Source organism: Elaeis guineensis, chromosome 5 (genome assembly GCF_000442705.2).
Source record: "Elaeis guineensis isolate ETL-2024a chromosome 5, EG11, whole genome shotgun sequence".
Lineage (NCBI taxonomy): Eukaryota > Viridiplantae > Streptophyta > Magnoliopsida > Arecales > Arecaceae > Elaeis > Elaeis guineensis.
Window position 1 is genome coordinate 112414281 of NC_025997.2, and position 21537 is coordinate 112435817.

The following is a 21537-nucleotide window of genomic DNA, read 5'->3' on the forward strand; positions in this document are numbered from 1 at the left end:
GAATGAATTAATAAATTCTTGATGAAGATGGAAAATGATCCAAAAACATCTACTATGACATAATACATATATGAAGACTTGAATGTTACAAACAAAAATAAACCTACTGAATAGAATAGATAAGAACATAAAAAAAGCAAATAGAACATTGAGAATGAATGTAGGATAAAATGCATGAAAACTAAATAGTCACAATGGGAAAAAAGAATGGTTTCTAAAACATATGACTTAGTTATTAAATAAATCCATTGCCACTAAAGACAGTAACTTACTTTTCAGGTAGTTTCAGAGCAAGATATTGTTCATGCAAAATTTTCATAATCTCTGAATAGTGAGCAACAATTTCAACTAAACAATATCTTCCACTTGCTGAGGGAACCTCAAATGCCATATATTATTGACAGAAAATCTCTAGTCCCCGAACCAAAGACACTGACGAACCTCGGAGGTAGTCAACCCAAGGGTCAACCATCGACATGTGCATCAGCCACCGACCCATAGATATCAAGCCGCCGAACCCTACTTTGATCGATAAATTTGGAAGGATTGATCAGAAAGTTTCTTGTATCCTTTCAAACCATGTGACTATTGAGAGCAGTTGGCCACGGGCCGAATAAGGCAACAACAACCACCAAATCTAGAAAAATTAGGTTGAAAATTTGAGAATGATGTGTCTAAAGAAATCAAGATAGCCTCCCATAACTCTTCCCTTTTACGGCTCTCGCTTCATTCTATAAATAGAGGTAACAAGGGATCCCAAGGTATGCAATATTTCTCTCATGCGTCCTTCTCTTCTATTTTATAAATTTCTGACTTGATCATCAGATGCTCCCCACAGAGCCAATCCCATTCAGGGACTTATTTTGTAGATCCGATCGCCATTGCCTTGCTATCGACATAAAATTCCATGATACTACAACCCCCATGTCCATGGCAAAGTGTTCGGAGTTGGTGACCTGGTGCTATGACGGTTTGAAGTGTCCTAGCCAAATGAATAAGGAAAGCTCTCTCCCAATTAGGAGGGGTCCTTACCGAGTGGATGAGATTATCAGATTTGGAACTTACCACTTGAAGCAATTGGATGAAACCCCATTGCAACGATACTAAAATTTAGACAATCTAAGGATGTATTATCAATAAATGTAAATAAACACTTTTAATATCTAATCCACAAGTCTTGCAGATAATTAAATACCTCATCTTTACCAAATCATCTAGAACGAAGAAGATCTCGATCGAGCTACAAGTTCCTCGAAGGTGCTTCATTTCCAAACAAAAATAATCATTCATTTTCGAACAAAAATCGCCACAAGTTCCTCGAGGACACTTTATTTTCAAATGAAAATAGCCACAAGTTCTTCAAAGGTGCTTCATTTTTGAATGAAAATAGCCACGAGAAGGGCATTTTATTTTCAAACAAAAATAGCCATAAGTTTCTCAAAGGTGCTTCATTTTCAAACAAAAATAATCATGAGAAGGGTGCTTCATTTTTGAACGAAAATAGTCAAAAGTTTCTTGAAGACGCTTCATTTCTAAATGAAAATAGCCATGAGAAGGTTGCTTCACTTTCAAACAAAAATAGTTAGAAGTTTCTTGAAGATGCTTCATTTTCAAATGAAATAGTCATGAAAATGGTGCTTCATTTTTAAATAAAAATGACTCCAAGTTTCTTGAAGGTACCTCATTTCTGAATGAAAATATTCTTCCCTTTTATAGCTCTCGCTTCATTCTATAAATAGAGGTAACAAGGGATCCCAAGGTATGCAATATTTCTCTCATGCATCCTTCTCTTCTATTATATAAATTTCTGACTTGATCATCAGATGCTCCCCACAGAGCCAACCTCATTCAGGGACTTATTTTGTAGATCCGATCACCATTGCCTTGCTATCGACATAAAATTCCATGATACTACAACCCCCATGTCCATGGCAAAGTGTTCGGAGTTGGCGACCTGGTGCTATGACGGTTCGAAATATCCTAGCCAAATGAATAAGGAAAGCTCTCTCCCAATTAGGAGGGGTCCTTACCGAGTGGATGAGATTATCAGATTTGGAACTTACCACTTGAAGCAATTGGATGAAACCCCACTGCAACGATACTAAAATTTAGACAATCTAAGGATGTATTATCAATAAATATAAATAAACACTTTTAATAACTAATCCACAAGTCTTGCAGATAATTAAATACCTCATCTTTACCAAATCATCTAGAACAAAGAAGATCTCGATCGAGCTACAAGTTCCTCGAAGGTGCTTCATTTCCAAATAAAAATAACCATTCATTTTCAAACAAAAATCACCACAAGTTCCTCGAGGACACTTCATTTTCAAATGAAAATAGCTACAAGTTCTTCAAAGGTGCTTCATTTTTGAATAAAAATAGCCACGAGAAGGACATTTTATTTTCAAACAAAAATAGCCATAAGTTTCTCAAAGGTGCTTCATTTTCAAACAAAAATAGTCATGAGAAGGGTGCTTCATTTTTGAACGAAAATAGTCATAAGTTTCTTGAAGACGCTTCATTTCTAAATAAAAATAGCCATGAGAAGGTTGCTTCACTTTCAAACGAAAATAGTCATAAGTTTCTTGAAGATGCTTCATTTTCAAATGAAATAGTCATGAAAAGGGTACTTCATTTTTAAATAAAAATGACTCCAAGTTTCTTGAAGGTACCTCATTTCTGAATGAAAATAGCCATGAGAATGATACTTTATTTTCAAACGAAAATAGACACAAGTTCCTCGAGGTGTTTTATTTTCAAATGAAAATAGTCACGAGAAGAATGCTTCATTTTCGAATAAAAATAGCCACAAGCTTCTCGAAGGCACTTTGTTTCCAAATGAAAATAGCCACAAGAAGGCTGCTTTGTTCCCAAATGAAAATAGCTATGAGATCCTTGAAGATGCTTCATTTTCGAATGAGAACAACCACAAGTTCTTCAAAGGTGCCTTGTCTTTGAACAGGAGTTAGCCTAAGGGACCCTTGAAAGCCTCAAGATCCTAAGGAGATGGAGTCGCAAAGTTGACCATAGATATGGAGGGTAGTTTAAAGTCCGATATAAAAATAGAAGACCTTGAAGATAAAGCAAATTCGAACAAAATGATATTTTACTAATTTTGAAGGTCAGGATAACCGACTACAATATTTACAAGCCAAACTAGCCAAAAAAAAGGGGGAAGTATAAATCCCTAATCAATCCTAAGCTTCGGACAAGGGCTCAATCCTAATCTAACGAGGTTCCTTATCTCCTTCATTTATGACATCAACGACGACCATATGAAGCTCTGAGTCATCGGGGGTAGCTCTTTGAGGAGATCGGCATCAATCCTAGGGAAGAGCTGCTTAGCCAAAGACTTGCACTTCTTGAAGCCAACCTAGTAGGCCATCAGGGATGCCTTCAACACTTCATGGACGAGCCTGACCTAGTTCGCAGCAAACATTGCCTCCATACGCTCGACTTTACCTTCAACGAAGTTGGCTACCGCACTGCTTGCCGCCAGCTCCATCGAAGCTCTGCCCCTATTGATCTCTCCCTGATGATCAAACTTTCTAAGGTAGCGATTCTCTCCTATGCCATATGGAGTCCATTTTGGAGTCGAATAACCTTCTCGAAGCCGCCCTATCTCACTTCTTCGGCTATCTTGCCTGAATCCAAAAGGTGTTTCAGGATGGCAATCCTCTTTTGAATCGAGTGAAGTTCATTGTGAAGTCGCATGGTTCTATCAATAGCACCCCACTTCATTTTCTCGATAGCCTTATTCAACTTTGCACATAATTCAGCCAATTGAACCTTCTTTAAGGCATATGCCTTGTTAGTGTGCCTGACGTTCTCCCTTAAGTGCTTCACTTCCGCAAGGGCCTCAGTGCAAGTCTTCTCTCTCTCCGAAGCCCTTCGACTTACCTTAGAAGCCTTCTTTTTGGCCTCATGAGCCTCTTTTTGGCCTCACGAGCCTCTTTTCAAGAGCCTCAATTTAGGCGCTAATAGATAGAGCTATAGTCCTTGACAAGAGCTTGGCATGACGACAAATGATCGTACATCCACAAAGCCCACACTGACCAGACTGCATGAAATGAATGCAACAAACATCAAAAAAAAGCCTTGGAGGTAAAAAAGAGTTCCCTTATTAAATAAAAAGTTTATTTTCACATGATGGGCAAAACAAGAAAATAAAATTACAAAATTGAAGCCTATGCGGAGGCATTGAAAATCTTGGACTGAGGGACTTCCCAGGAGCTCACGAGAACTTTTGCCATTTGTTCAAAGGCTTCTTTGACGACCACAAGCTTCAACTGAGATGATGCCTTGGCAATCGTAGGCTCTGACTGAGGTGGTTCCTCAATGGCTGGTTCAGTTGAAGGCTGGTCTTTACCAGTCTCCTTGTCATCCAAGAAAGATAAGTCCAACTCAGGGAGGTGTGCGGCAATTTTTTGCCGAAGCAAATCTTGCCCAATGAAGAAAGCCTCCTCGATGAACTCAACCTTCTCTTTAGCAAATTTTTGAGAGGCACAGAATGCCTCAACTATCAGCCGATTGGCCTTGATGACCTAGCCCTTCATCTTCTTTTCAGCCTCAGCAATCTTTTCTTAGGCCGCCTGGTACTTCTTCTTCCCTTCCAGAAGATCGACCTCAGCCTTCTTCTGTGTAGCCTCGGCCACTGCTCGTGCTACCTTGGTCGCCGCCTGCATAGCCTCAGCTTTCTCTAGCACCTCTTTAAGGTGCTTCATCTTAGCTTCAGCTTTGTTAGCCTTTGTTCGGAGGGTCTCGACCTCTTTATGGACATCGACGACCTCCGACCTTGCCGCCTTTATGGAATTGGTGAAAAGGATGACATAGTAACCTAGCTATAGAAACAAGCATGTCAGTTACTAAAGATATGCAAAAGGGAAAGAAGGATCAAAGAAACTTATCTAGATAACAAAATCAATAGCATCCCTTTGTTGGATGCCCAAACTCTGACCCTTTAGCTTTTCAACATCCATTGGAAGGAGTATGCCCCGAAGCAAGTCGTGGGCCACCCAATGGTCATTTAATACAAAGCTCGATGGTGAGACTGAAGAGATCTTTGATCTCCGACTGGAGGGGGTGACTAGTGCCGAGCTGACCTTCTCGGCTCAAAAAAATGGAAGTAAAGCCTGGGGGCAGGGTCCAAAGTCAGGGGTGGCGGGCAAGCTCCTAGCATCCGAGCCTATACTGGAGAAACCAGCACCACCCTAGTTGGGGGAGAAGGACCCCCCTTGGCAGGCTGCTTCGCTTGGGTAGCTGTGGCCTGACACTTCCTTTTCTAACCGGCAGCACTATAGGTCGAGGCCGAGGCCTTCCTCTTCTTCAGATTCAGCTTTTTTAATTCCTCATGCTCTTCAGACTTCATTTCTATACCAAACCGTAGCAAGTCAAAAAAAAGAGAGAGAAGAGGAGAGGAAGGGAGAAGAAAAAAAAAGGGTTGGGTTGATTGAACCAATGCTCACCTCGAGGGTCGGTTGGGCTGAGATCGACGTTAAGGAGAGTCTATTCCAATAGTAGCTATGATAGTGGAGGAATCTTGTACTTGCACAAGATATTAAAGCACTGAGTCTATGCATCCTCTTGTATAGGAGCTCAGCATTGAGAAAAATACTTTAAGATTCAGTCTACAATAAGCTCAGAACGAGGTCCAGGATGATGAATGAAATCCAACGAGATCAAGATCAGCCCAAATGGAGTCTGAAGGACAGAGATACATGCGAGAGAAGGCCAGCAGTAGATTGGTACGATCCATAGGCCATCGGAAGGGGCCCACAGGCTGGCATAGCCCAGGCCAATGTGTGGGCCAGCCCAAGCACCTGTGGGTCGACTGTAGGTGCAGGGCCCAGGCGGGCGTGGCCCAGCGCACTGTCCCGACCCAACGGGCGTGCAAGCATGCCTAGGTTGCGGTTTCACATGGCTCATGTGGACTGATGGTCCACAGGCATAGAGGCACAATCCATGGCATTTTCCATCCTGTTTCGCATTGTCCATCGTGGATCGGAGTGCGATCCAACGACCGTCGTTCGCACCGATGAAGATCCGATAGCCCAGATTGATTTCGAGGTTGATCAGAAAGCAGAGGATGCTTGATTGCGCAATCGGACAACCACAATTCCAGCCGATTATGTTCAGATGGTCCAGAAGAGTTCTAGAATTTGATTTGAACCCGATATCCAAGTAAAATATTGTTTTAATGATTTTGGAGCCTATATAGCTCTGTTTGACGAGCTGTTTATTGCATTGGATAGCTGGTGATATCCTAATCGTGTAGAGAGACTTCAAGATAGATTTTAGAGAGCTTTTGTAATAATTTTGAGACTTCTTATTGAGAGATCTTAATACAAAGCTTGAGTGGTGAGTTTTTCTTATATTTGTTTGATTTTTTTTCTCTCGTAGTGAAGCTTGCATGCCCCATGGAGGTAGGTTTGAGGCCAATCTACATTACCTTGATTTGTTTATGATATTTTCTCTCTCTTTCTTTTTTCTTTCTCTCTTAACAAGTGGTATTAGAGTACAACAATTGGTATTAGAGCCTGGTTACCATAGATAAGTGGTACCAGATAATCCAGATAGAGGTGGTGGTGATTGAGATAGAAGATGAGGAAGACAAGTACAATCAAGGTGGAGATCAATCGGTTCGATAGAAAAAGCAATTTCTCCTTATGGCAAGCAAGGATGAAGGACGTGCTCATCCAACATGGATTGATCGATACTCTTTTGTACGAGAAGAAGCCGACCACCATAGAGGAAAAAATCTGAAAATGTCTACAGATGCAGACGGTGAGTACCATCCACTTGTACCTGATGGATGAGATCATGATTCATGTACTTGGCGAGACTTCTTCGATAGTGTTATGGTTGAAGCTCGAGAAGTTGTACATGATGAAGTCTCTCACCAACACTCCCTTTTTTTGAAGATAGTTCTACTAATTACGGATGGACGAGCGATAGAGCATGCAAAAGCATCTCAACCACTTCCAAAAGATTTTCATCGCTCTTCTCAATATAGACGAGAAGGTTGAGGAGAAGACCAGGACATCGATCTTACTAGCATCGCTTTCCTCTTCATATGAATCCTTGATGACTGCTCTTCTAATGAGGAAGAGTACCATCAAGATGGATGAGGTCACTACAGTGATTCTTCAGAATGAGGTTCTCAAGTGGAAGAACCAAGCTTCGAGCTCAGATGGTGGTAGCTCAACTTTGACAATTTTTGATGGAGCAGGTGGCAGTAGATGGAGTGATAAAGGATCGTGAGGAGGATGATCTAGGTCCAGGATGAGGGACCCCAGCAAGATCAGGTACAATTGGTGTGATGAGTTGGGATATCATGTCAGAGATTATCCTCAACTCAGAGATCGGACAAGGACTATTGTAGTGACGGTCAGTAGTGAGTCAGAAGATAATATCTTATTGATATCTGACGAGATATCTACTTTTTTTCAGTAGTAGATCTTAGATTCTATATGCATCCATCATTTTTGTTGCAGAGAGGAATTGTTTAATTTTCTAAAGAGCAGTGAGGATACTATTCATCTATCGGATGGATCAAGCTGTGCGATCAGAGGTATCGAGATGGTCAGCTGGAGGATATATGATGGTGCAGTGAGAAGATTGGACTGTTGAAAAATATATTCTAAAGTCAATTATCTATTTGTAAATGATTGAGCTCTTTGTAATATGTATATGAATTATTAATGAATAAAAGTTATTTTTGGCAAGTTCATCATAAAAATACATCTTCCTTTGAACTCTTGTATTATGATGAAGTCTTTAGAATTATAATATAATTGATAAAGAAAGATTTATCGAATAGTTCTTAAACTTATTCACGATCAAATGATATATTGTTAATAAAGATAATAACATTTATCGAGTATAGATTATTGTGTGCCATATAGGTTGGTTATCCTTTTAACCAAGAAATATAGAGATACTGGTATGGCATACAGGTGAGATGTAAGAGTACATCGTCATCGAACAGTAATTTATCTGTGGAGTGCTTTGCTGTCAAGAGCAACTCATAAAGGATATGGGTATAAGTATCCCTCCGATCTGAGATTACTACGATGACTTGCCAGCAACTCACTGTGTTTTGATGTCGGACTATCCGTATTTCTAATATAGTGATGGAAGGCTGTTGGATACAGTCAAATACTTGTGAAGTCTGTGCGTGAGTCAAGATGGGATTGATCCCTCTGAATTACAGGAGTTAATGTATCACCGTATCTCAATCCAGTAAAATCTTGGCTAGGATAATCCTTGTGATGTGTTACAGGATTTGAAAAAGATTAAAATATAATATAGATAACTATTCCAGGGTTGACGGTTAAACCCTAGGTCATCTTGAGTATTGGAGTCAAAGGGATGAATTATGTGGTAATCATATACCGAGGTTCTTGAATATTGCTTTGTAATTATTCGACCTATCTAGATATCGGGTATCATTGCTAGATGGTCACTTTGATTGGTATAGAAAAGGGTTCCTACATTACTAACTTAGTGTTCGAACCTATGGAGTCACGCATAAAGTCAAACAATATAGGAAAAAATTTATTGAATATTTATATATTTAATTTGAAAGTATGAGACTTGATTGAACATATAGATTTACTTAATTGAGAATTAAGTTATGGGTCATACAAAATTAAATACTAACTATGTGCAGCTAGCACTGCATATGAAACGTAAGTTTGATTTTGGGGATGAATTTGATCAAATCTATGATTCAAAAAATTATGAGAGATTGGATTTGAGTCTCAATTACTTTAGATCAGATCTAAGTTAATTGGGTTTGATTTTATTGAGGCTATATTGGGTTAAATATGAAAGTTAGATTTGGATCTAAATCCTAATTATATTAGAATTAATAGCCTTTTCGAATTTGGCTCGAATTGGATTCAAATTGAATCCAAACTTGAACCAAATCAGATTTGATGCACTTAGCCATGATTATCAGGTATTGTCTCATCCATATGGCCAACCAAGATGGAGGAGAGGGTGCTATAATCATAGTATTCTCTCATCCATATGGCCAACCAAGATAGAGGAGAGGGCGCTGGAAACAGCCCCCTCCCCTTGGGCATGTGGCATGGTGAAGGTAGGTGCAAGTTGGCATCTCTCCTACTTCCATTAGAAAATCTTATAGTTTAGAAAATTTGGATTTGATTCAAATATAGAGAGTTCTATTCCTAACCCATGAAGGTATTTGATTTGATCTAGGAACTCTTGTCTATTTGAGGAGGGGTGTGGAGAAGGAAGAGAGCAAGCAAAAATCAGCAAATCAATTGGAGAATTGATTTTGGCGTGAAGGTTTGGAGTAGGCGTCCCCTTCCCTTGGCGTGTCTTCTCCCTTGGGCATCCCCTCTCCTTGGGTGGCATGTGGACTTCTTTCAGGCCTAGATATCAGATCTAAAAGCTCTCTCTTTCTTTTCTCTTGAAGAGTTCTTTATCTTTCTCTCCTACATTGCTTGACGTGCGTGCAAACCACTTCTACCTTGATCAAGTCTTCCATAGCGAATCAAGATGAGATTTCATAAACATTATGAAAATTTTAATTACTAATTTATTCAATTTTCTTTCTGATATCTGATGCGATCGGATAATTTTTCTTCAACTAGTATCAAAGCCAGACTGCATGTCATGATCGCATAGTCTAATTTCTAGATTTTTTATTTGATTTTGAATTAAATTTTTTGATATGATTAAATCTTATTTTGATCTGATATTTTTTATATTTTTTTGATTTGATTTTGACCAGATTATCAGATCAAAATTAGCCCTTGAAAATGATCTATTAAAATCTATTTTAACAAAAATTTTTATGTAGATTTTTGTTCTGATTTAAAATCTGATTATGCATGAATTTAAATCCAATTTGATAGATTTTTTTACATGTATTTTAGTTAGAAAATTGATGTTTGAATTAGACTCAGATTTGAATCTGTTTGATAGAGTTTCATATTTGATTTGAGCAAAGTATCTGCACATATTTGATCATATCTCAAATCAAAAATTTTTTATACAATCATACATATATTTTTAATAGATTTTTTTATTTTTTTAGATCTAAAATTAATGATTCATGTGATGATATGATTAAGATTCAGATCTAAAAATTTAATGTTGTAGTAATAATCTAATTAGATTAGATAAAAATTCTGTATGCTATCATGTTGTGAATATGATATGAACCAGAATTTTTCTTTTTATATATATGATATGTAGTATAGAATTTTTTCTTAGTGGCAAGTATTTGGATTGAGTTGATCATCATGGCTATCCGATCATAAGAAGAAGTAGAGATTAAAATTTCTCTCTTATCCAATCGACGGGTTCTCTTATGATGTATAGGGGTGTCGATGTGATTGTATCTCATGAAGAAGAATGGTGAAAAAAATTTTAGAACTCTTTTAATCATAAATTAAGTTTAGATTAGATCTAAAAAATTTGTGATTTATTTTTTACTAATTTATTCAAAATATTCAGATCTAAAAATTAGTTTCATAATTGGAAATTAATAACATATGATATAGGGTTTGCATGAAAATTTTTATAAAATAGTTTTATAAATTGAAATAGTTTTAATATAAAATTTTATATACTTAATTATGAATTAAGATATGATTATCAAAAGATCTAGATTTGAAAATTAAAAATCTTAAAATACCTCATAAACCAAGGGCCTATGGGCTAGCTTGATTTAGGTCATGTAACTGGGTTAGATCTAGGGTTAGTAACAAATATGGATCAAATAGAGAAACTGATTAAATTTAATCAATAATTGAATTAGATTAGGTCAAAATTTTTCTAAGATCAATCTTAATATTTGTAGCTTGATCAAGTTTATATTTTTAACCATACCAAATGGATCTGATTATGCCTCAATGCCTGAGCCCAAGTCCTTTGGCTGATCAAATCGAAACTAATCGATCAATTTGTGTGTCAGATAAATTCAACAATTCGATCGATGGTTTTTAATTAGAGGTATGCTTATCTGGTCTATATGGTGTCTAAGGCAAGCATTGGCTATCCTCCCATCGATCTCACTTATCTAGCCAATTAGGTAGATTATGTTAAGATTAGGTCACTGAATGATTTGAGTTGATCCATGCTATTAAGGTTAATCAGTATGACTGATTCAGATATTCTTGAGCTAGCTTATTTCTAGTCCTCTTTGATGACTTGATGAAGTCAGTAGAAGGATCATTGAAATACTGGTTAATATCTTCTTTTTATTCTTAAACTAATTAATTAAATCTTTTAAATTATTAAATCTTTAAAATAAAATAGTTATAGGGATAACTGCTTCATAGCCTCCCATTAAGGTGGATGGTAATAGGTCTAATATTTTAGATTAGCATTGAAGGCACCTTACACCTGATGCTTATTTGGATATTAGGATTATCATTCATTATATGATGACTCTGCTGTACTATCTGATGAATGGTTAGATTGGCCAGAGCTTACTCGGACCTAATCATTCATCAGTTAGATTCACTGAGTATGTTCATATTAATGGTTAGATCTAATCGAGATTTTAGTAGAGACACCATATACCTACTGAAAAGGTGTCTGGGGCAAAATTATTACTAAAAATTATTTAAAAAAATAATTGATTAAGAACCTATCTATAGATGTACATGGGTTGGCCGAGCCATACTCGGGCTTATGTGCAGTCTATGTAGATTCTAGTACCTACTAAAGGATTAATGTAATTCCTCAAATTAGAGGTAGAGACTACTAATTCGTATAAAATAGTGAAAGAACTTTTAGACTAAAGTTCAAGTCTTTAAGATTGAATAATTCATATACTAATAAGTGGTATTAAAGTACAACACTCAGAGGGTAGACTTTCTAGGTCAGCCCCAGCAAGCAAATCTCCAGTGTTCGATAGTGGAGCAAAAAATATAAAGGAAGCACTCCTTCCAATAGTGAATAGAAGGAGCACCATGGATCAAGGGAGAAACCTCCTTTTGGAGGGAGACATACCATCAATCATTGACATAAGGATGCCTCTTGAAAGTAGAAAAAGATCAAAAAAGAAATATAGATGACTGGATCTCAGTCAAAAAGCAAGTAGCCAAGAAATCGATAATGAAGCACCAAGAGTTCGAAACCATTGAACTTAAGGCCATATCAAAAAGTTAGAAGAGTTCAACAATAAAAGGGTGGAGCAGAAACCTAAGCCCAGCTCTGAACAACTCCTTGTATAGAGCAAGCCAACTAGGGAGAGGGTTGTAAACCCGGCCACTCAGATCTGGGAGTTCCAAATCATATCTAGGGGGAGCCCCAACTTATGCCCAAAGTGAACTAAGGTCATCCAGATCTAGTTCCAAATGGTACTATCCAGGCACAAAATCCTTAGCCCCAAGCCTGAAGTCCGGTGCCCTGGGGTCACCTCTTGAAGAAGGTTTGGGGGACCAGCTCACTACCATTTTCCCCAAAGCACCCATCCTAAGACTAAAAGATGAATCAGCCCGAGAGAAGAGGTAAAGAAATAAGAAAGAAATGAAGAGACCAACGAACGAACTATCAAAGGAAAGTAAAAATCAACTGGGAAATGGCTGGGGAGGAGCTTGAAAACCAACCTGCTCAGTCAGAAATCACTTTCTCAAGGGGATGGCTGAAAGTTGCCAAGAAGGCTTTGGATCTCGTCGGAGGAGCACTACCATCACAAAAGAAGAAAGAAGCAATAGATGAAAAAAAGAAAGCAATGGAAAGAATGATGGATGAAAATAATGCCCTTATTTATAAATAGATTAAACAACCTTGATCCCACATTGATTTGCCTAAAATCGTTGGATGGCCACCATGTGGCACCATTGAATGGGCCGAAATCATAACTTTGGAAGGCGCATTTATGCGCATGCCTCAAAGGATGCATATGGCACTTTGAATTGACACGCCCTCAACAATAGCTCTTCATTGGTCTTAATGATGTGATGTTTCTACTCACCCAAATGATATAGAGACATTGTTCTAATCAAAGGCCTAAGCTAGTGAGACGTGTCTTTGGTGGATTTGATTTGCTATACTCCCTTCGTCTAACCCTATTCTAGCTCAGACTCAAGAGTAAGGGGCATATGTTATGGGCAGAAAGTCTCTGGTGTCTGAACCAAAGACACTGGTGAACCTCGAAGGTAGTCGACCCAAGGGTCGGCAACCGACCTATGCATTCGTTGTCAACCTATGCATCGACCGCTGACCTCTGGATATTAAGCCATTGACCCCTACTTTGATTGACAAATTTGAAAAGATTGATCAGAAAATCCTGCGTATTCTTTCAAACCATATGACTGCTGGAAGCAGCTGGCCACGGATCGAATAAGGCAACAACAACTACCAAATCACAAAAAATCAGGCCAAAAATTCTGGAATGACATGCCTGAAGAAATCAGGATAACTTTCCATAACCCTTTCCTTTTACGATTCTTGCCTCGTTCTATAAATAGAGGTAATTAGGGGATCCTAAGGTATGCAATCTTTCTCTTATGCATTCTTTTCCTTCTGTTTTACAAATTTCTGACTTGAGTGTTGGAGGGTCTCCATCGGAGCTTACCCCCAGTCAAAAACTTATTTTGCAAGTCTAATCACTATCGCCTTACTGATCACCATCCAACTCCAGCCCATCCAGCCTAAACCGAAAATTTGCAGCAACACCAAAATATGTGCCATGGCAACATTGTTGACATTGACACACCCAAAAGTTGCATTTGGATATATAGAAGATCCTACAAAGGATTCAAAAGGAAGTTGTTAGATTTTAATTTTCTTCCTTCATTAATAAAATAAATTTTGTAGAAAAGAATAACTACATTGGATAGAGCATGCTTATAACATTAGAGTATATCAAAGAGTTCAATAAGAAGTATGGTTTAAGATTCTATATGAATGAAACATCTCCCTGTATATGTTTCATAATTAGGCCTACTGCAGTGATACTAGATATCAGAATAATTATCCAACTTACTGTGGCCCATGTTCAATAAAACCACTAGATCTTCACCTTGCCATTTACCTTAAGAAATGTATTTTGAGAAATGTTCTATTTGTCTTATATTATAAAAACTATGGCATAGAAAAGCATATTCTACTAAAATAGATAAGCTAGAAGAGTTACGTCCTGGTCACTATTTACTAATATTCAGCTAAGATAATACATAACATGAAATTTACATACCATTTATCAACTTCAAAAATTCAGCAGCACTCGCATTTAGAGTAGGTTGCAGAAAAGGACCAATGACCATTGCTAGGTGTATTGTCACCATATTGATAGAATTATCTTTTGAAAACTTCCAAGGAGCCTCCTTTGCCAACGTCTTCGAGAGTAGATACCATAACTAATAGCAACCAATAGGTTAAGAAAAATATTCAAGGTTCTCAAAACATATACATTAACTTTGCACAGTTTGACAAAAATCAAGAACAAGACTGACATCCCACTTGTAGTGCTCTTGAGCAAATATCATCTCAAACCTCTAACATTTATAGAGGAACATAGCCATAAATATTTTTTCAAGCTATCATATACTAATACTACATGATTATTCTTTTATCCGATAGGGAAATCTATCACACTGCATACTTGTATTACCAAAAAGCTTCTTTTTCTATAAATTGCATATCTTTTGGAACTATATATATCAAAAACTTAAATAATTAGATTTGACCAAAGTTTGGGAAAGTCAAATTTGGCAATAATCAGGGTATTTTGGCAATAAACATTTAAGAGTGAAATTATGATAAAAACACAAAAAAATATCAATAAACTTAGGTTTAAGCTATTTTTCATAAATCATCATCTTTATAATAATAATATAAGTTAATTACTATCACATGCTAATAAACAATAAACTATTTATCTCTCATATTGTATAGTGCTTAAAAAGAACATTTTCTAGAGTAAAAAGGAAAAAAAAAACTAACATTCACAATGTAGTATTTAAATTTTGGTGGCTTCAAACCTGATACTATATATTACAATTCCAACCACACATTTAAATTTTGGTGGCTTCAAACCTAATACCATATTTTACAATTCCAACCACACATATAAAATATGTTTGTTATATTCACAAACACATATATTTCTCATAAATTAGTTTCAATTGAAACCGGAAGAATGGGCTTGTATTAGTTATTTTTGTTGATAAATCAACCCGACCATTAGAAAGTGAGCTGCAAAGTAGCTGTGTAGTAGCCTTCCCCCAACTAAGGCCAATGAATTGCATATCTAGATAATAACTAAGTTACTCTTTCTAGCAAATCCCACATTATCAATCCCTTCATACAGTGACCCATGCAACATTGACATATGTCATGTTTGATCCCCCACCATGCATTGCACTTTTTTCACAAACTTCGTATGCATGCCAATAATAAATCATACATAACAAGACTCAGATTCATGATCTACTACAAATAGGACATCTCTCATAAGATTTTGTTGTGTTCTTTGATGAGTATTCTGTAGAAATAAAAAATTTCTTCATGGAATATCGTGAAAAAGGACAAGGTCAAAAATAATTGAGGAACTAGCTATTCTTTGCACTCACATATGCTCTTATGGAATTCATGTTGCAACTATATTTGATCGTACAACCTCCAACTTGTCTCATACCTTTGCCTGCTTACAAAACTCTACACTAGAAAGTCGAAAACCATTTCTCATCAACTAAGACATCAGGTGTTTGTGGTCTTCCAATGTATTTAACAGCAGCCATTGACGATGTTATGACCACCCTATTAATAGGAGTTTTAACACATGAACTAAAAACATTGAGTGTCCCCTTCACTGTTGGGTCAATAAACTCAGTCTCCAAGTAAGATCGAAAGACAAAGCTGTCAAAAAAGTTATAACTTGCCATCATTCGGGATAGCAAAAATAAAAAATATCATAAAGACATATGGGATAGAAACCAAGAAAAGAAGGTCAGAAGATTGTGTATGGTAATTTTGTTCAATCACATATATATTAGCATATTGTAACACAACATACAAAAGAGAAGAAAACTTATTGTTGCAAGCATGAAATATTCAATTAGAATGACAAACATTGCAGCATATAAGCAAAAAGTTAAACTATACTGGATCTTATTATCTAGTAGAGAAAAAGTGGCCATAAAGCAGCATCAAGTGAATAAAGAGGCTAGGTATGAAAGCAGCAGATTGTGGAATTGCATTATTGACATATGGTTTTTTTTTTGGTAAGACATTGACATAGGTTAATACACATAATGGATCATATGATAAGCCTCATTTTATTACATGACAATTTTGTGCATAAATTTAAAAATAAATTGCAAACATACAAAATATCTAAAGACTCAAATACATAGTAAAAATATAAAAAATGAAAAATAAGCAACACATGCCCAAAACTTAGGATCAGTTTGTACATAAAGAGATGGAACCTCTTTCTTCTCTATTTTTCACTTTCTTTTTTGAGTTGTTTTAGAAGTCCATGAATAGTTTAGCTTTCGATTCTTCAATATTTTTAGAATAGTCATATGATTAGTGCCTGTTTAGTATAGTTAAGCAGAGGGAAAATTAGTAATGACTAATTAGAAGTGTACTAGAGAGTTTACATGTCTTCACATGTAGGTTTCCTTAGTTGCATGGTCTTCCAAATCTTGTGACATTTTGCCCCTAATTCATCAAGAAATTATTTTTCTTCGCATTATAATTCTATCTCTTGATGAAGCCTCTTTAGGAAAATAGTAGTTCATCAAGGAAAACTTTCCCCTTTATACGATCTTTTGTCACCTTTGTAATTGGGGGTCCCTTCATTATTTTATATTCATAAAGATATTAATAGACCTACTATGTACTCTAGTATATTATGCAAAATTAATTAACTTCAATTAGAATTTTCAACATAATCTTGCAACATGTCAACAGTTGAGGCAATCCTAGATGATAGACTATCCCAGGTCTAAGAGCTTACATAGATGCCCAAGAGACTTAGTCCAAAGTCGGTAGATTTATTTATTTATTTATTTATACTTTCAGCTATTGTACTATTAATAATCTAACATTTCATATGGATCAAGATATTCAACATAAATATACCATATGAGTGCCACTAGAAGGTTAAAAATATTATCGAGATTTAAATAGTATATTAATTTTAACGCTTATAAGTGAAACATAAGTTCTAACAAACAATATTATTATTTTAGCTCATAAGGGTATAGATTGCTTAGCTACCTTATGGCATCCAATTTTTCAAAGGCTGGAGCATGGATCTATAGTTTTGAATGTACCTATGTGTATGTTGATATTGTGATATTGTTGGGGAAATATAGCACATGTTATACATTGAATGTTTCATCCATTAATCATGCCATATCAGCCATACTACCAGTTTCAAGTATAGTGTACAGATAGCACTCTACTTGTATTGTTAAGTATGCACTAACTAATCCATACTAACGATAAACCAGCATGATACTAGTATGAATACCAAAACGATAATACAGACCATGATATTAAGAAACATTCACTATTTTTAAGTAGTGCTTTGAACATGGTGAATTCAATGTCCATTTTGGATGTGGTTATAGGCCACAGTTTCAACTAGAGACAACAAATTGCCCATTTCTTCTCAGCTATTTGAGCCCTCTACCCTCGCTTCTTTAAACATAACCTCTCCAATTCTCTATTGCTCCCTTAGTCATGCTTGATGCCAAATACCATCTTAAATTATTCAAATGTTGTCTTATCATACTCAACCACAACCCACCCCCACCCACAAAAATCTATTGGCCTCATCTTTAAAACTCCAATGTTGCCACTTCAACCCCTCTACTTTGACCTCAACTCCCCTTTAAAATTGCTGCCTCAACATGTTTTTGATGCCACCTCCATTCCTTCAGTCCAACTACCTCAACCAACTCTTAGTCCCACTGCCTCAACCTCCGTAGTGGAACCAACTTAGCCAAGAAAAAAAAGAAAAATGAGGAGGATCATCAGTTCTATACAACAATTGGTAAACTTTTGCTCCCATTGCCTCACGGGAAATAGAGGACAGTAATTTTTTGCTATGACCTAGTCCAAGTCAATAAGCTGCTAACTTGGATGGTTCAAATAGTTGAGTTGTTCAGTTTATCAATTTGAATAGATAATAGTCCAATGCTAGTTTTAACTCAATTTGGCCCACCATAGCTAGCTGGTGGTCGATCAAACAAGTAGGCCCAACTGATCTAGCTAAATCTCAAAATACTTGTATTATGTACATATACTGGATTACTGTCTTGATAGTCAACATAAAAATTGCATCTACTCCAATAGTAGCTCAATGCTAGCAAATATTTTCCAAAAAATTAATGAAATTATGATGATTCTATTTTTTGTTCTATAAGACTAATAACTTGGGAGCAATTTAAACAATATATCGATGAAAAAATAAACCTATAGAATAAAAAATAATATTATTATTCTATAATTGATAACCAAATAAACTTGTGGATCTGTGGCATTAATATAGTAAGGAGATGCTGTATGAAAAACACCCTCGCACCCCTCAACCACTGAATCAAAAGAGACCTCTTTAAACAAGTTTGCTTTAAGTAGGTGTAGTCTTTCATTGGCTCCTTTCAAGGCACGTAAATGCTCGATTTTCTTCAGATCACCTAATAAACATGACATAAAAAATTATTAGATGAGAGATAAAAATTAGTTTTTCACAAAATTTCAGATCTAGTAGATGTCTTATGGTAAGTGAAGTGGCATCATGAATGTTTGACATAGATCAATCACAGAATTTGCAAAAAAATTGGATGATGATTGGAATATTTCCCTTTTCTCCCTAATCCACTAAAAAGAAATAATAGAAAAAGATGTTTAGACAAAAGTGACAAAGCAGGAATAAATATCAAAAATAAAGAATACAAGAACTTAGTATTTCATATTCTATGCATAAGTCGGATATAGGCACATTTATAGGAAAGACTCAAAGAAACATCATATAGAAAAAAGTGTTATTATTTAAGTGAAAAGTAGAGCGCTCCAAACCTATTATATTTTTAACTAAAAATCAACATCATCCTCAATATGCCTTAACTGAAATAAAGGACCTTGATTGCAAGGAGCCCAAGATGATTCAAATGATGCAAATAAGCTTCAAACTTGTGCTAGAGATAGTTAAGAATATGATTAATCAATGTTACCACAATGAGTCAAAAATATCTTTCATACAAACTCAAAAATATGATTAATCAATGTTGGCACAAAGAGTCAAATGGTGATTAATGGGAAAAAATGTATATAAAAAAAAATTATACGCAACAAAGTCAAAAAAACTTACGAATCAATTAAAACCCTTTTTCTTAATAAGAATTAAAACCCCTTTGATCTTGGATTTAAACACAAGGTAAAAGATCTATCCAACCATACTTATAGCTTGAGGGCTATGAGCCAATGTAAACAAGCAGGTAGGTTTAAGGACTATTCAATAAATTTGGACATGATGGGAGATGAATCCGCCAGCGATGATGCATAATAACTATAATCATTGCAAAATAATCAATCAAATGAGAATAGGTGTCATATCATATAACACTAATAGGAGCATCTCATCACTCCTTATGTATAACTATGTCTCCTAAATAGGAAAGAGGAGAAGAGGGATAGAAAATAGCTATATTCAAACACCCCCCCCCCCTCAAAATAAAAAAAGATAAATTATACTGATCCCTCTTGAGGTTTGAGGTAATTACAGATTTCCATCTAAAATTTAGATAATATATATTTTACTACTTAATTATTGCTATATGCATAACACATAACCACATAGTATTATCTTTCTTTTAAATAAACTAACGAACCTTACTGGCATCATCGCTCTAACCTATTTGAGTCTTAAAATATCTTATGTTCTTTAAATTTATTATTTTTTTTATTATTTGAAATTTTTTTAAACTACAAATTTTTATGTCTTAAAATATCAAATTTGTGATGATGATTAGAACTCAGCCAAAGAAGCATGATTATTAAAATCCAAAATACTTATACATAATTCACTAGTTTTTGGCTTTGAGAGCCTAATTATGTTATGTGGCTATTCATGACTATTGGAATATATGAATAAAAGCAAGCAGTATAGCCCATCTTAAAGCCCACATCTGATAAATTGTATATGTATATATATATATATATATATATATATATATATATATATATATATATATATATATATATATGCGTATGTGTGTGTGAAGCATACTCCTTTCACTAAGTTCTAATTACCATCACAAATTCAATATTTGGAATAATTTGGCTTAACATAAAAATTTCAAGTTTGAAAAATTTTAATAATAAAATGGGTAAAAAATAATAAAAATAAAGAATATAAGATATTTAAGACTTAAATAGGTTTAAATAGTGATGACTTCAACAAGGCCCGTTAGCTTATTTGAAAAAAAAAAGGCTAATAGTATAAGGTTATGTATATATTTATAAAATGCTGAATAAAAATTTGTAATTATCTCAAATCTTGAGAATGTCAGTATAATTTAATCAAAAGAACATCAAAATTAGAGAGAAAGAGGTACCAAGATCCCGAGAGAGGTGCCTACAGTATATCCATGCTGGAGGAGAAGCCCGACGAGCCAGGAAGCAGAGTAGGCAGATGCATTGGTCATGCACACCACCTTCTCACTCCGACTATCCTCCTCTCTTCTCGCTCGTTCTCGCTCCTACTTTTCAATAATTGGGTGTATTTAGATGCATACGTATAGTGGAAGACGGTTTCTGGATGGATGACAAAATGTAAGCACTTGTGGCAGTAAATGGTATACGATGTTTTTATATATGCTTTGACAAGGCAGCCAAGGCGTCAATGTTGATACGTACTTGCCATTCTGCTGAGGTGTTAAATGAATTATCGTAGGGATCAAGTAAGGATCATATCAAATCATGATGGGTCGACTTGATTCAAGTATGAAACAGATTAGATATCCGATTTATTCAATTAATAGATCAGTTGGGTTGATCAAAAAAAAAAAAAATACAGATCACGAGATTCGTGATCGTTCCATTTGGAAAGTGATTTACATATCTCTGAAGATACGGATGATATCACTCTAAAAATCTTTTGAAGATTGAATTTTTTTTTGAATATTTAGATATCGAAATATTTTTTATCTTCTGACTATTTTTTTTTTTTTTGATGAAATCCTACACCATTACAGATGATATATTGCAGCACAGATTCTGTAGACTGATCATGAAGGGGTGGTCGCAATATTGCAGTCAATGTTAAACATGATTGGTCTCAAACGCCGCCGCAATTGCTTACGTTTCAGCTCTTTGCAATTTCATTTTTGCCCCTACTTGCGTTCCGCGTCCAACGGTCTGTCGCAATTGCTTACGTTTCAGCTCTTTGCAATTTCCTTTTTGCCCCCATTTGCGTTCAGCGTCCAACAGTAAGTGCTCACGTTTTGCCATCAACCCGCCACTTAGCTGTACGACCCCACACGAAAGTAAGCAATTGCGGACGATTGCGCAATAAGCGCTTCCAAA

The 21537-nt window shown here is 35.9% G+C and overlaps 1 pseudogene; it reads right to left on the reverse strand.

Moving 5' to 3' along the window:
- Positions 1 to 268: 268 nt before the first annotated feature.
- Positions 269 to 21462, reverse strand: LOC105032908 (phenylacetaldehyde reductase-like; annotated as a pseudogene).
- Between the last annotated feature and the right edge of the window lie 75 nt (positions 21463 to 21537).